This window comes from Galeopterus variegatus, unplaced genomic scaffold (genome assembly GCF_000696425.1).
Source record: "Galeopterus variegatus unplaced genomic scaffold, G_variegatus-3.0.2 Scaffold965, whole genome shotgun sequence".
In the NCBI taxonomy this organism is placed as follows: domain Eukaryota; kingdom Metazoa; phylum Chordata; class Mammalia; order Dermoptera; family Cynocephalidae; genus Galeopterus; species Galeopterus variegatus.
Window position 1 is genome coordinate 238,246 of NW_007727076.1, and position 549 is coordinate 238,794.

Below are 549 nucleotides of genomic sequence, written 5' to 3' on the forward strand. Positions count from 1 at the left end.
AAAAAAAAAAGGAAATGTATTTGGAACTTTATACAAAATTACACGGACTATTTTTAAAGTCAGTGAGAAATTTTAAACTGCTAACTCTTCTTTCTTTTTTTAGACATGACAACAAAGTGAAAGTAACTTTTTCAAGTTTCCAAATTAATTAAGAATTACTGTACAAGCGCAGGGAGAAAAAAATCTTTTGTGCTTTCAAAAGCACTATTGATGCCATAAACAGGTTAACTCACTTCTACTTATTGAGTGGTATGACTTTTTCTAAAACTACATTAACAGCACAGCTCATGAAAATTTCACTGTGAATTTTATGAGAGTTGATACAGTTGAAAAGATTAATGCTGGGCACTTACAGTGAACTGTATTTCAACAGTTAAGAAATGATTCGAACTTGCAGTTTACAATAAAATTGTTCAACCATAAGCATTTCTTTCCTCTCCTTCCTGGGACTAGATTAAAGTAGATAGTAAGCGAATAGTTAAGTTTAAGCCCACGTGACAAAAAAGAAAACTAAGGAGAAGGGGGCAATTGGTTCTCTTCCCAGAAGAA